Genomic DNA, 15,323 nt, shown 5'->3' on the forward strand with positions numbered 1-15,323 from the left:
TCTAAGTTAATTTTTAGATAGTATTTAAAATTGGAACAAAAATTGTTTCTATTTGGAAATTAAGGCAAATTATAAAATGACATAAAATTCTACTTGAAGACAAAACAGCACAACTGTATGATATTCACAGTACTTACATGATGTACTACAGTTTTTCTGTGATAATATGAAAACTACATATGTATCATATATATGAAAAGGAACCAAAAAGGCTGTTAAACAGTTGACTTATTTTCAAAAGTGGCAATTAGAACAGAGACAAAACATATAACAGAGACAAAAATTACCAAGGCCACTTTTGAATTGAATGTTGCCTTATAAAATTTAAAACACAGAACTTTATATCAAAAATATAAGGTCTTATAAGCCAGGATAAAGTGACAGCTATGTATTTTCCTTGGTTATCAGAGTATGCATTTAAAAAATTTGTGCATAAAAACATATCACTGCCTCCCTGCTTGCCACCCCTCTTGCCCCAATCGATACAGGAAATCATGGTGTTACAGGGACAGTGTGGCAGAATACAGGAACAAAATAATGGATTATTAAGCATTTATTAAAAGGTAGATTAAGCATTTCACATATGATCTCCTTTATATTATTTATCACCATCTTGTGAACAGGTACATCCTCATCGTTATCTTACAGATAAAGAAACATATGCTGGTAATTTGAAGAGCTGGAACCACACCTAGGACAGTCAGATTCCAAACTCGTGCACCATATCACTGTGCTACCTGGCAGAACAGCTTGTGATCCCATTTTTGCATTAAACACATACAGACACATAGACAATATGACTAGAAGTCTAGAAAAATAAAAACCAATGTGCTAGCAGTTATATCCATGAGTACAGTCATTACATTTTTTTTCTTTTTAATCATTTGTATGTTTTTCCTTTTAAAAAACCAGAAAAAGGACGTATATTCATGGTATTTTTTGAGTGCTTATTAAATTTATAGAAAAAGGAGTGTGACTCCGGGCTTAAGGAAACATTTTGCAAAACAAAGAATGTGGAGCAGGGGAAGAACAGTCCTTTTAGTGCTGTATTTCTAAGATTTTAAGTTCTTATTACCCCCTTGATACTTTCCCCAAGTCATTATGTGGTTATGAAACTTGCTGGTTGAAAACCCTAGATTCCATAGAAACTCCCTGAACTTCAATTTTGTGTGTGATTTGCCTTTTTTCCATCACAGGAGCAATAGTTCACATTCCAGGACCTTGAACGAGCTGCAAGCAGGGGGACATGCTCCCAGCAAGTGGAGTCAACCAGTTAATGCTAATCTCCTCCAGGGCTCTGTGATGTTCCTTTATCTGAAACACCCTTAGCTGATTTCAAAGTAGACTGATAGGAAAAAGTGAAAACTTGGTCAAATATCAGTAATGAGACATTTGTCTTGCTCCTAAGGGTAGGCCATCACTGTCTTGTGACTCTAAAAGTGGTTTTGCACACTGCATTTCAATTTCTTCTCAATCTGTTTTTGTTATTTAATTGTATTATCTAAATTAGTTTTCTAAGCACTGAGATTGATATTACCCAACTGTGTTTCCTCAAAAGCATCATATTTTATGTCAATATTAAAACACATGCTAAATCAAACTGCCATCCAGAAATGTTTAGTGTACCTCAAGTTTCTTGGGAATCTTAAGGAAGTTTTATCTTCTGAGTTTGAAACGTATATAAACTTTAATGAAATACAAGACTTTTTATCCTCAAGATTGTAAGTCACAGAATATAATTCCAGATAATTGCTCAAATGGAGCAAGGGCTGTTGCTGTTTTGCTCATCTCTTTATACCAAGTGCCTAGCATTTGTCAGGCACACAGCAAATGCTTAATTATATTGTGAAAAAATCAAGTTCTTTATTGTTTTGAAAGGTCAGGATTATATAAATTACCACGTATTACCTAGTATAAGCAGGTCAACTTATTCTCCCTGAGTCTAGGTAGGAAGTTCCAGTAGCCTCGTCGTGTAGCAATCAAGCAAACAGCATTTCTGCTGCTGAAAGAACCTTTGGTTACCAAAATATAATAGGTATTCCTAGGTGAAGGCAATGGGAAGCCTCAGTTAACATAAATATCCCCTCCTCTATTTAAGGTAGAATATATAAATCATTAGAAAAACAAGCTAATAAAGAAAATTAAAAATAAAAAGTTCCATGGTGTATTTTGAAGATCATGTCTTCAGCCCAACTAATTTCACACTAACTTCTATAATTCCGAGAAATAACTGGTCATTATACATTATTCATAACAGCCTATTTTCTTTTTGAATTACTCACTTCAAATGACTCTCAAATTGTTCACTACTTTGGGACTCAGGGATTGGACAACAAAACACATGGAATTTTGAAATGCTGTTTTAAACCACCAAATGCAATTGTTCTAATAAACCCAATAAACATGGGTTTATTAGAACAATCACAGGCAGCTTCATGTTAGAAACATAGGCTTATTTCCTCCTTCTCTCCCTCCAACCATCTATTCCTAGAAACACTTCCCCAACTTTTACTGAATGCCTACAATGTGTCTGCAGGCACTGTGCCCACAAATGACTCCATCCCAGTTCCCTTTCACTTCTCTTCTGAAGATGCCAAGCAGCTTGCGTTCTAGGAGCTTCCACTGGAATGTGAAACACATTTTAAAATACATACAGGAACTGAGTCACCCATGATAACTTTATTTCATTGGGAAGATATATTCATAATGTAATATGTTAATAACTTAATAACAATCATTTAGAATGAAATCCACTAAAAACCTTGGGGCTGTCCGGTCAGATGGTGAACATCAATCAGAAGCAAATTTATTACCAAATTAACAATTCATTTTAATGCAAAAAATCAGTTTTGTTTACAGGAAGACAATGTGCCTTCATCATATTACATGAAAATATGTTGTAGATCACTATAAAATTCTACACACTCCTGAAATTAATTTTTTTCATTCAGATGCAAATGGAGGCAAAATATCTTTGTTGGACATTAATGGCTGTGCAATATCTTTGAAAACTCTCCTTATTTTGCTGTTTTCCATATTAGGACTCAGAAAATTACCTGCTCATAATCCCCTGCAGCCAGAGGTAGCCAGTAAGTGAGAGTCCACAAGAAGCCACATGTGGAGATAGAGTGGTCCTGAGCATTTGTGGTGGATACAGCGGTGGCAGTAGGTACTGCTCCCGGAAACCCAGATTCAGATTCTGGCTCCCTGGCCTTCCTAGAGACTCCATGAGTTGACGCCCAATAGCTCTTAAAAAGTTCCTTTTTTGCTTACATAAGCCAGAGAAGATTCCATTGTTTGCAACCAAAAATCCTGACTGATGTTATCCTAAAACTAACAAAGACAAACTAACCCTCTGAAAAGGGCCCAAGACTCGTAACTGTAGACTATTTCCAACTGCATACTGGATATATAACACAGATCAGATTCAATGTATTGAAATTATTTCCCTCTAAACTGACTCCTGCTTAGTGATTCCCACCTAGTCACTCAAACTGAAGAGCAGGGAGTAATTTTACTGTTTGTTCTTCCCACTAGTATGCAAGCTCCATGAGGGTATGGGAGTCAGCCTTGTTTACAGACAATGGTCAGAGCCTAAGGCAGTATCTGACACATGGCCATTACTCATTTTGAATTAATCTCTACTACCACTGACATAGTTCTGGCCTTTATCCTCTTTTGGCTGGGTCCTTCTTCAGTCTCTCTCCTAACTGGTCTTACTGGCTTTAACTTCTCATCCTGGCAGGCTCTCTTCTACGCTGCTACTACTGTGATTTTTTTCAAACACTCACCTCTGATGTCATTCTTCTGCTGCTAATGCACAGCAGATCCATAGAGGATAAAATGCAAACATCTCAGATGGCACAGAAGGCCCTGCACCACCTGGCTCCTTCTAGTGTGCCCTTTCCCACACAAACCTACATTCGAAGCACTTCTAACTGCTTGCAGTTGCCTCACACACCATACTGTTTCACACTTCCACTGCTATTTTTAGGGTAGAGCATGCAGGAATAGAGCCTTGAAATTCTTTCAGAATTACTCAAATTCTAGAATGGCACATGCAGGTACCATATAACCTGTTTATATACCCATGAAACAGAACGCTCTAAAGTTTACCTTCACTTTGTATCACCTTCTATAATAACAGGAATATTTTTAAAAAAATGTTTTTTAAGTTGGTACCCAATTTCCTCCTGATTCTTCTGTCTGATGTGAGCAAGCCTGCTTTAGTGGATACCAGTAGGTAAATGCTAGGAGAAGGGATAGTAGAGAACTGGATGGAGCCACATGGTAATTCTGCCATGCCATTTCCCTCACCTTCTTTCAGGTCTAGGTAGGGCTCATTTTATCACAAGTATACACAAGCTACTGTTACTAGTCTCTTAGCAAGACATATTGAATTAAGACAAGATCCAAGGGTTACTCCTTTCTGAAAAAGAACCAGGTCTTAGCCTGAAATTAGAATATGGTCAAATTGCAAAATTTACTGCTTTATTTAAAAAAAATCAGGCTGGGCACGGTAGCTCACACCTATAATCCCACCACTCTGGGAGGCTAAGGTGGGAGGACTGCTTACCCCAGATGTTTGAGACCAGCTGGGGCAACAAAGTGAGATCCTACCTCTACAAAAAAGTTTTTTAAAAAAATAGCCAGGCATGGTGACATGCGCCTGTAGTCTCAGCTACTTAGGAGGCTGAGGTGGGAAGATTGCTTGAGCCTGAGAGCAAGGCTCAAGGCAAGCAAGACTGCAGTGAGCTGTGATTGTGCCACTGCACTCCAGCCTGGGCAACAGAGACCCTGTTTCAAAAAAAATATAAACAAAAATAATTGTGTCAAGAGATTTTACACATACATGTATATTTATGTATCAATATAAGTCATTAATAGCTGAAAAAATAAACCACAGTCAATAACAGATTAAATTTTACTCAGTATTAATTAGAAGGGATAACTCAAATTATCCTAGAAATTGTTTTATTTATGAATGGAGCATGGGTGTGTACCTCTGTCTGGACTATGTACCATCTACAGCCTTCTCTCTGGTGACCACCCATCATCCTTCAAGAATTACCTGAGGAGAGTTGGTCACCTCCTCCTTTTTGTCGTGAACGTACTCAATAATTTATCTGTACTTTTGCACTTTTCACATTGTAACCATAGTATTTGTTTACCTACCTGTTTCTACTACCAGACTGCAGCCTTCTTGAGAGTAAATATAGTATATTAATTCTACTTGCATCTAACCAGGAACTGGCATTGAGTAGGATGCTTAAATAGATCATAGCTGATCTTAACTCTTTGGGTTGTTGTTTTAAAGATTAATGCTACATAATTTTAGAAACTGTTTCAATCATTCTGCAAAAGAGACAGATTCTTCACGATTTGGGCTCTTTGTATCTCATAGAAATGATGTTTACTGCATATATGCATACATCACATGGATTCATTCAATAAATATCTGTTGACCATTTATTGAGTGCCAGCCATTGTTAGAAGCTGGGAATACATGGTGAGAAGAGCATCCTACAAGAGAGGACTCTGATGTCAATGTCACAGGGCCCAGCACTATCCCGATTAAAGACATTCACATATCTATCACAAACAAGTGTGAAGCAACTTCTAAAAACAAAAACCAAGATCTAACTCTCCTTATCCTCATCTATGAAAAGAAGGTCAACTGGTACTGGGAGCACCCAGGTAGGAATCTGAACATGAAGTCTCCAGTGAGACAGGTATGGAACAATATGAACTATATGCCATAGTCTAGACTGCACCTCGATTTCCACAGCTCACAAACTGTAAGTGGTTGGGAGTGAGACAGTTTGGGAGACCACCAAAACAATATGCTACATGCGTAAGAAATCTGACATTTCTCCCCTCTGTCATGACAGATGATCTCTTTAATGGCTATTTAAACCATCTCAAATGAGTAGCATTACATGATCTACTTTCACTATCACACCATAGTTTTTACAATATTACAATATTCTTTTCTTTCTTTTTTTTTTTTTTTAGAGACCAGGGTCTCATTTCATTTCCCAGGCTGGCATTACAGGTATAAGCCACTGTGCCTGGTACACAATATTCTCTAAATTATTCTTAAGTGTTCTTCTACTAAATAGGAGTCATTAATACACGAATCAGATGTATATTAATCTTTACTATGAAAAACTTTAAAAAATACATTTGTACATTTTTGGCCTTTCCTTGATGTTTCACTCCTCAGTTTCCTCTCAGTTTTACTATTTTGAGCTCTGATTCTAAGTTCTACAAGTCTGTATTTTTGTAAATATTAATTCTTGAGTCAGAGTTTAAAAACTCCCACATTTACAGATGAAATCTCAGTAGCTTCAGGACATAAGTTCCAAAATGCATTTCTCTCTTTCTCCACCAATTCGTTATTGTCTTACTTTCAATTTGTGATTTGCTCATTTTATAACTTATGTTTCATATTTTCTTGTGCCATTGGTGGGCTTTATTTCTCCACTAATCAAAGTTACTCCATTCACAAACGTATAGGCTTTCTGGATTCTAAATCTATTGTGCGAAGTTCTAGCTAAGTCTACTTTTTGGTCAATTCCAAGGTCTATTTCTAAGTTAAAACAAAAAAAAAAGGGGGAAACTCATTTTGTTTTTTTTTTTTGGGCAACGAATTAACATTGCAATTACTTAATACCTTGTCATCCTCTAGGCATGACAAATTGCTTTTTAATGAATTACTCCAGAATCCTCTTAGTTAACGTGAACTGGGCTCCATAGTTCCCTGTTACTCTGTATTTCCCATTATGCATCTGGAATTTTTTCCCCTCCCCAAGGGAATATGGCAAAATAACTACTAATGATTCTCAAGTTTGTCTCTACTTAAGAATATTACAGGATAAATTTTAAACAAACTACCTTAACGAAGTAACACACTTAAATTTCTATATTTTTAAGTGTCAAACACTTAAATTTCTATATTGTCATTAATTATAATTAAATGCAATCTTCAATTATGATCAGGAGACATAACATACTTTAAGATTTTTATTTCTATCTAACATTGCTTTGGCTTCTGTTTTAATTAGTACATTTAAATCTTTGCTCCGTCTTTCTCTTAACGCATTTGTAAAATATTCCATTAGTTTCTTGTGAGTTCTTAGCTAGGTTAAACGCATTCTCTGCTTTAGCTTTCTTGAGTGCTCATGAATTCATGCTGAGAATGCCGCTTTCTGAATGTAATTCCTGTGGAAGTCCCTGGTCTTATTAGGACCAGGCATTCACCTGTGGGCAGGTCAGATTTCTCCTTACCCCGACCCTGAACAAGAATGTCCATGAGCTCATTTTATACTTACAATTAGCAAGGTGAGAAGTAGGATCCAGAAGACTAAGATGGAATAAAGGGTTCTCTAATGCTATAACCTGTCTTCTGATGTTCTGAAAACTCATACCACCTACTAATAGGTAACTGTCAGGTTACAACCAGTTTTGTTTTTCCTGTTTGGGAAACAGGGTCTTTAGCTGTTGCTTTTAGTTAGATAAGGATTGCCCAGGAAATAAATTCTTTACGCTAGAGACTTATGCTCTCTGTCGTAACATCAGAACAAATAGAGCAGTTACACAAAATTAAACAATATATCATGATTATTCTTCCCAAAACAAGTTTGGATACTCTTCATCATTGCACTAAGCTAGTTCAGTAACGTGAAGACAGGAAGGTCAACATGTGAAGACAGTGAAGGTGAACTGCTTTGCCCAGCTCAAGAACGGGGGAGTTGGAAGGCAAACAATTATCTCCACCACCACATTCACTACCACCTCGGAGGGGCTCTCAGGACCCTAGTTTCAAAAATCACGAATCCAGGCAGTGATGATTTCTTAGCAAAAATACTCTGAAAGCAATCCTCCTTAGTATTTAACTATATTTTTTGAAACCCTTTTCAAATTTACTTAGTGTCCATTCACAATCAATCTCAATGAAAACAAAAACAAAACAAAACCTCTTCCTCCAAATTCCTGGTGTTTCACTGACCGAGTCTCTCTTTACTATACTGTCAGATCCTGGGCAATTCTCTGTTGGATGGAGACTGATTTCTTTCTTCCCAAGAAAGGGCCACTAATTAATTCTTCCTGGCTTTTCATCAGAACGGCCATTAGTCCCCTCTCTTCCTAAGTCCATTCCCAAGATCTCAGCAGCCAGGAAAAGTGAAAATGTGACAACAGGTCCCTAACTGTAGTTTAGTTACTTTTATGTGTTATGACCTTGCGCCTGAAAATGGTACATGCCTATAGTTTGAACTAAGCAAGGCATAACAAATGAGACAGGGCAAAGGGCCTCTTTTCATAATTATATGATCTGAGGGCGATATCGAGGTTACAGAAAAGCAAGAGCACTTGAATTAAAAACGACACCCTTCATGTAGGCTACAGCTGTTCCTGACCCACCAGCCACAGGACATGAGGCTTGAGCTGCCTTCCACTAGTGAGGCTCTGCATCAGTCCATCTCCACTCCAAACCCAATCACTGCTGTGACCAACAGAATGAGCAAACGAAATGGCTACAGGAAGGCAGACCTGATGCCTCATGGAAGGCAGGAAAGCTCAAGGGCCTAGAGTCAGCCTCATATTTCCCTCAGTGACACTTTACCTGAAAAACTTGGCCATGCTCAGAATATGCTTTTACAATTTTAGTCTTTAAAAAGTCATGAGCAACAGGGACAGCAAAATGTGGAATAAAAGTCCAGTCTTGGTTTACATTGGATGCTAGCAAGTTTGAGTAAAATGTATGCCCAGATACTGTAGTGAACATGTTTGGTCTTATTCATAGTCCTATTTTGTTTTCATACTTGTTTTCTCAGTTCTTCATTCTAGTTTTCCTTTGTGCTACTCTACTATATATTTTTGGACCCCTATAACAGCTGTCTAAAATGCATTTCAGGGAAAGGTAAGATTTAAATAAATAATACCATGACCAGCCTCCTGAAGCGAAAATTGCTTATTTGATGCACAGCAAAAACATGAAAGAACAGGAAATACAATTCAAGTAACCTTCATAGGGCCTAGAGGTGAACAAATTTCAGAAGATGTTAAATATTCTTTGACAAAAGCATTTTGTGTTAGTGCTTTGAATCTATAAATAAAAGATTCAGAAGACCACATGGGAAAGGGAAGATCAAAAAGGATGTAGTACTAGACAAAAAATGAGACAAACAGTTCCCTCTAGTATCCCTATAAATTATACAGGAAACATGACTTCTGTTTATGCCCATCCCACAACAGCTGTTCCAACTAGCCAAAGTAGAAATCAGAATATGAAGGTTTTCTAATATTTCAAATGACATTTGAAAGAATGAAAGCAACTGAGATGAAAAGAGTAGAATGGCTAAATGCAACAACAGACTCTATTCCTAAATATCCTGCCACAAACCTAGGATCCTATTTGGGCAAAGGGTTGGCCTTGAACCAGATAGGCTACTGGGAACTGTGTCCATGGTTTACAAAATGCTGTGGCCTCCTTCATTTCTATTCTTCTAAAACCTTCCAAAGTTGAAGAAATAGAAAGGAAACTTTAAAAAATTTAAAATAAAGAAGAAAGGGCATATAAACATACTATTTTCTGCTAGAAGTGCATAGAAGTATCTACATCTTATACTTGTCAATAAAGCAGATGCTGGTAAGGAGCAAGAAAAGGGCCCTGTTTTTCTATTTGTTCTACGTGAATCTGGGCACAGCATTAACATGGGACTAAGCTGTAGCAGTCTATAGTAAGAGACAAGCTGGGATACAAAATCCTTGAAATTCATAATTACAAATAATTTTATTTGATGCATACAATTTAATTTTGTACATTATTTCATATTTTAGGTGCTTTGTAAAGCCTATGTAAAAATTTACTTAAAAGGAATTTTAAGCCGAAATTTGTAATTAAACACTTATACCTCCAATCACTTACACAGAGAGTTCTTTGCTACTCATGTAAAGGTACTATCAAATCTGGTGTGTGTCTAAAGAATGATATTCACTTTTTGTCTACTGATTATCTGGAGTAAAGATTTTTAATTTTTATAAACAGTAAAGTTCCTTAAATTGCCAAAAAAAAATTATAAGTGTGAAAAGAGAAAGCATAATATACTTGTTAAATTTCTGCTTTACTTTTGGAAAAAGAAAGGTTTCTCTCTGTGACAGCATTTTCAGCTCTTGATTCATGGACAAGCAACATGAATAGCTGTTTTAGTGCAGAAGGAGGAATGAATTCACATGTGGGACAGTCCACAGACCCAGGATTATTAATAACTATCCTGGAAGAAGAGTGGACCCATAAGGAAACAGACAATATTCTACATAGTATATACTATGTTTCTATGTGGTAAAACATCTGGATCCTAGAAAAGTGGTTCTAGAACGCTTTAAATCCCTCTGAAAACTCTCATGGATCCCTAATTTGTCCCATATCCCCTTACCCACCACTCTGGTTTCCTACCCTTCTCTATTTATCACCCACATGTTCCTAACTACTGCTGTAGGGGAATGAAGCAGAAAAAAGCCTAACAGGATGAATAAGGAGGAATGATGATAATGACAATGGAGGGACAGGGTAAAGTCTCTTAAAACAGCATTCTTGATAAACAGTGCGTGATCCATAAACACTGATCAGGAGTTGAACAACTACCCTTCAAGGCAAACAGAAAAGGTAAGTGGTTGGTGAAGACTGCCTTAAATTTCTAGCTTTAATGTCCAGGCTTCTTTTGAGAAACATGAATCCAAAAAGAAATGACAATTTACAACATACCAGAGGAGAGGTTGACTAACTTTATCTTTCTTTCCCTCTTTTCTCTCCCTGTCCCATTCATTGCCATGAGTGAATATCATTGATAGGAAAGGTATTACATGGTATGTGGAGCATATTATGTAAATTTATAATGTCTACATTGTAAAAATTAGAGCTAATAAATGGTGTTTATTTAAATATTCAAAAAGTTTATCACTCAGATCGTAAGAAATATAACCATACTAATCTTATAAACATTGAAATTATGGTTAATTTTTAAAATGCAATTTCAGTCTGAAAATTAAGATCTGAATCACCTAACATTTTAAAAACTGTTATGCAACATTTAAAATATATACAATAAAAAATAGTATAACAAACACTCTGTATTTATTACCTAGCTTCAACAAGAAAGTGAACATGTGGTCAAACTTATTTCATTGACATCTTTATTCTATATTATATTCTCTACATTACTGGACTATTTTGAAGCAAACTCAAGACATCTTATTACTTCAGTAATATTTTAAATGTATCTTGAAATATAGATACTTTAAAAAAGAACATAACCACAAAAATATTATCACACCAAAAATTAACAGTAAAATTCTTAGTATCAACAAGTATCTAGTCAGTATTCATATTCCCTGTTTCAATTTAAAAACAGTTGGGAGGTTTAAATCAGGACCAAAATAAGGTCCATATGTTACATTTGGTTGCTATGTCTCTAAAAATCTTTTGATATATAGTTTTACCTCCCCCTCTCTTCTTTTTCCTATTTGAAATCATTTCATTTGCTCTGTAGAATTTTAGCCTGGTTCTAATGAATGTATCAGCACAGTATCAACTGACATGTTCCTCTGTCTCCTGTATTCCCCATAAACTGGTATTAATATCTAGATGCTTAAATAATTTTAGGGCAAGAACATGTCATGGGTGACATTACCTACTTCTCATTGCATCATATCAGGTGACTAAGATTTCTGGCTGTCTCCCTTTTTGCGATATTAACATAAGATAGATCAGTGGGTTCATGTCCTGTCAGCCCAATCCATTCACTGTAAAATTTCCCATTACCTTTCCAGCTGATGATTTTAGTAGCCATTGGTGGTCACTGGTTTGTCACTATTTTGTCAGTGGTTGCTAAGTTCAACCGAGTTAACTTCTAGACTTATTCTGATTAAACTACTTCATACGATAATATAATTTCTCCCTTTGTTTTATGTTCATAAGAAATATGATATAATACTATTTCAGTTGTCACTTAGAAATGTCTTTACTGAAAAGTATTTTGCTAATGTTGTTCAGCAAACAGATATACTTCCGCATTTTGTACTTTGTAAACATTAGTTCTTGTATTATGGTTGATAATTTTACTTCAATTTTATCTGTGGCCGAAATAGCCCTCTTATTGATAATGTAACTCAATCTGGGAAGTAGATCAATCTCTAATTGACTTGGACTGAAGCAAAGACTATGCATCATAGAATCCTAAAATAACTGGCTATTCTTTTTCTCCCCCCCCCCAAAAAAAAAAAAGTCTAGAAGAAATACACAATACACACACACACACACACACACACACACACACACACACGCTGAAGACATTCCTCTTTGGATTATATGCAGTCTACTAATGCAAACCAAACATTTGACAGTGGTTAAAATGTGTAGGGAGTTTTTTTAGCTGTGAAAATCTGTAGTCTACACACTTTTTCCTGCTTCAGTTTTAGAGTGTTTTTCTCCTATTTAATTGTGGAGTAACACAACAGCAGCATAGAAAAATCTATGCAGAAACAGATTAGATTGATTTGTTATTAAATAGATTGTGAAGCCTCAGGGAAGATAACTATAATAACAATTCAGACACTATAAAGTCTGGCAAACTTGTCATGTTAGTCCCCCACCCCCATCCCTAGGCAGACATGCCATGTACATTTTTATGACAAGCTGATTAACTGCTGAAGACGCACTAATGGAGGGCCCTCACTTTTAGGTAGATAATCACATTTTCAGTTTTCTTTCCCATACGTCACTGGATTAGAGCTGTGTAGGGTAGCTCTCTGAAGGGTTAAGGATACATCACACATATTGCTCTTGTTGCTCTATGTCCTTAACCTGCCAGATGGTAACAAGAATGAGAGTTTACCACTAACCTTCTTTTATTTCATCATGAATATTAAAGTGATTAGATGAAGGAATTACAAAAAATTTCCCTCTAAAATAATTAACTGCGCTAAGTACATTAGTGGCAACAGGCAATATATTTTTAAAGGTTGTTTCCTAGAGTTGTTGAATGAATATTTATATGACCTCTTGTAACATGTTTGTGAATGACTAGGAATAGAAATATCAAGCACTTCAGAGTTTCCAGATAGGAGAGACAAAATAGTGGTAGCGGAGGTGGAGCTGGAGACGAGGACTCTCACAGATGCCTTTGTACAGCAAACACAACTTTTACCTAGATAGCATGTGTTTGGAGGGGTGCAGTGGCAACAAGGAGGTAAATGAAGTACTGAAGTCTTTCCAGCCACTTGAGACTCCAATGGAAAAGCAAGAGAAAAACACTGTCTTTAGGGGAAAATGTCATCCTCATGTTAGGTTCAGGGATACAATAAATGAAACCAAATCAAAGCAAAACACACCACCACCGCCAAGACCAAAAATGAAACCCTACTGAAGAGTAAGAGGATAACATGCACAAAACATTTACTATCAAACTGCAAATTACGTAATAGGTGTTTAATGGCTGCTGTTCTCTTTCCTACACCATAATTATAAAAAGGGATTTTACCTAAGGATATGATGATCAAAGATACCAAGGTAAGGCATCCTGGGATAGAGCTAGGAGAGCCAGTGCAACCTCATCAACAGCATTCTTCACAAAATTAAAAATAATAAAATACAGGCATACATTTTATGCTGCTAGGAAGACACTTTATCCTCTGGTTTAGTTACGCACAATGGTCCCTTGCTGATAAAAGGCAAATTTCTAAGCTTGTATTTTTGTAGCTCTAGAAAACAGCTTAGCTTTTGCTAACTTAGCTTTTGCTAAGTATTTGGTGAATGAATTTAGAAAAGACGTCATAAATATTTGCAGAAAAAAACAAATGCAGAGTCATTACAGAAAACATGGAAACAGAAACTGAGAGTAATGTTAGTATAATCTGTTTGGGCTTTCACCTACCCTAAGTGGCAGGTTTGGATAATTTGAGATTTATTATTATATTATATATAGAAGGTTATTTCTTCTACATACATGTCACTGTACTAAAATGTTCATATTCTATAAATAGATCAATATGGTGTACTTTGTTCTACAATGTACTAGGATCTGTACTATTTTAAGAAATATATCCCAGAGTTATTTTAGCTTTAAAAAACTAGCCGGGCGCGGTGGCTCAAGCCTGTAATCCCAACACTTTGGGAGGCTGAGACGGGCGGACCACGAGGTCAGGAGATCGAGACCATTCTGGCTAACATGGTGAAACCCCATCTCTACTAAAAAACAAAAAAACAAAAAAACAAAAAACAAAAAACTAGCTGGGCGAAGTGGCGGGCACCTGTAGTTCCAGCTACTCGGGAGGCTGAGGCAGGAGAATGGCATAAACCCGGGAGGCGGAGCTTGCAGTGAGCTGAGGTCCAGCCACTGCACTCCAGCCTGGGCGACAGAGCGAGACTCCGTCTCAAAAAAATAAATAAATAAAAATAAAAAAATAATGATAGAACCAAAAATACCAAGCCAAATTACTCATCAGAAAAATGAGCAAACATGAACAGTGGAGGACACTCAAATGGACCATAACATATGGAAACATATTCAACACCAACAGCAATTGAGAAAATGCAAAGTTAAATGAGATAACGTTAGTTTGGCAAAAATTAAAGAGACAGTTCAATATTAAACATTGGCAGAAAGAAAGAAGGAAAGAAAGCAAGCAAGAGAAAATGAACCTGGAAATTTTTTACACTGCTCAAGGGGGTGCAACTGTTGAGCTACTTCAGAAAGCTGCTTCAAACCAGCAAGATCTAGAAAAATTAAAAATGTATATTCATTATGATCCAAATAGTCTACTTCTCATTATATATTTTCCATAATCTTACACATGTGAACCAGGATATATGTTCAAAAATGTTCACTTACAGTATTGTAAAACTTCAACAATAGAATGGCTAAACAGTTTAATGTCTATGGTATAAATATACAAGAGCAGTTAAAAGAATGAACTAGATTTACACATATCAATGTGGCTGGATCTCAAATGGAAAACATCAAGGTGCACAATGACACATAAACCACACCTACCATCTTTGATGTTAAAAAAAAGCAACACAAAATATTGGTTACACAGGTGTTAATATATATGTCTATAATATGTAAGTACTGTATATGCATCGACATAAAAGTATACAAAGTAATTTGAAACACTACACACTAGTGGTTAGCTATGGGGAAGAGAAAATGTGGCAAAGGGGACTTGAATTTTCTGTTCAATAGTTTTTATAAAAAATGAATTTTTAATAATTTTTAATTACGGGATGTGAGTACTTACATTTTCTTTTTTTTTTTTTTTTT

The 15,323-nt window shown here is 36.1% G+C and overlaps 1 protein-coding gene across 4 annotated transcripts in view; it reads right to left on the minus strand.

Annotated features, from left to right (window-relative positions):
• The window catches only part of PKP4 (plakophilin 4), a 243,014-nt gene that overhangs the window by 79,650 nt on the left and 148,041 nt on the right, over positions 1–15,323 (minus strand). The window lies entirely within an intron of this gene.

Source organism: Colobus angolensis, unplaced genomic scaffold, assembly GCF_000951035.1.
Source record: "Colobus angolensis palliatus isolate OR3802 unplaced genomic scaffold, Cang.pa_1.0 Scaffold292, whole genome shotgun sequence".
NCBI lineage: Eukaryota > Metazoa > Chordata > Mammalia > Primates > Cercopithecidae > Colobus > Colobus angolensis.